The sequence below is a fragment of the Dipodomys merriami genome, unplaced genomic scaffold (genome assembly GCF_024711535.1).
Source record: "Dipodomys merriami isolate MVZ:Mamm:240054 unplaced genomic scaffold, mDipMer1.0.p SCAF_537, whole genome shotgun sequence".
Classification (NCBI taxonomy): domain Eukaryota; kingdom Metazoa; phylum Chordata; class Mammalia; order Rodentia; family Heteromyidae; genus Dipodomys; species Dipodomys merriami.
The window spans coordinates 169,425-170,929 of record NW_027206110.1 but is presented as its reverse complement, the minus strand read 5'-3'; positions in this window follow the sequence as shown (position 1 = coordinate 170,929).

Sequence of the window (1,505 nt, the reverse complement as noted above, 5' to 3'; positions counted from 1 at the left end):
GAAGATATTAAATTATATACATTATTACCATTTATTAGTTATGAAATTATGCCTCCATTTAATAATGTATCCTGGTTGAATACTTATAGAAGCATTAATTAAAAATTATTCAATATCCTTCCATTAGGGGAATCATACCATGGTGCTAGAATGGAAGATATAAAACCAATAATTTTTGTGTGGCATTCTAAAATAAAATCATGAATTAACTGCAAATTCAATTATTACTTTTACAAGATTCCATTAGCATACACATGAATAGGAATGAGTTTGTCAGGATCTCCTTCCATTTGTGGGTGGCAGTCCTGGCATTCGAACTCCAAGCCTGGGTATTTTACTTCGAATGCAAACCAATGGAATAACACCGTGAAGATTTCAGATTATTATGATTACAAAAAATAACAAGAAGAAAAGAAAACCAGGACCCAGGGGCTCCTGCCTGTAATCCTAGCTCCTCAGGAGGCTGAGATATAGAGAATGCCAATTTGAATTCAACCAGGGCAGGAAAGTCCACGACTCTTATTTCTAAGACATTACAGGGGGAAAAAAACATGAATGGGGCTGTGGCTCAAGGGCAGAGCACTACCCTTGAGCAAAAGTAGCTCAGGGACAGGGCCTAGGCTCATAGTACAAACACGGAACTGCCCCCCTGCCAAAGGAGGCAAGAACTCCATGTCTCTGAGTATGGATGGATGATGGGCATTCAGCAGGTTGCCAATGCCCAACCCCCAACCTGGGCAAGCTGGGACAAGCCCTGAAGAGTACTAAATCTGAGCCAGCAACTTGAACAAAGCATCCTTCTCTGCCATTTAATAACTGAAGCTTGATATTCTGGCTGAGGTGTCCCATCGGGACACATACCAGCCTGCCACTGCCTCCAGGGAGACCACAGTTCCTAGACTGTAGGATTTGTCAAAGTTTCTGGCTCCATATTCTCTATCCCTCTGTAGGATGTGAGCCTAGACCTCTGGGGCTTGGTGGCTATCACTCATTTATCATTCCTCATTACCTAGTCACAGGCTGCTCCCAAAACTTGGCAAAGATATGAAATAGCAATTTCTCTGCCAAAAGAGGTATGCCAATAAATCTCACCCTCATAACTCCCGCTAGAAGTGAGCCTTGGGCTGCGAATGTGGCTTAGTGGTAGAGTGCTTACCTAGCATGCACTAAGTCCTAGGTTTGATTCCTCAGTACCACAGAAACAGCAAAATTCAAAAGTCACATTGTGGCTTAAGTGATACCCTTGAGCAAAAGAAGCTCAGGAACTTGCCCAGACTCTGAGTTCAAGCACCAAGACTGTTATAAAAAAAAGTGAACCTAGTGAGACATATTTTCTCTGGGACTCAGAGGAGGGCCGAGGTTATATGTAAGAGGTAGGGTAGAAGGCAGGTGCTGGTGGTTCACCCCTGGAAGCTACTCAGGAAGCTGAGATCTAAGGATCTCAATTGCAGGCAAGAAAGTCTATATGAAAACCTTTTCTCCACTTAAACACCCAAAAGCCAGAA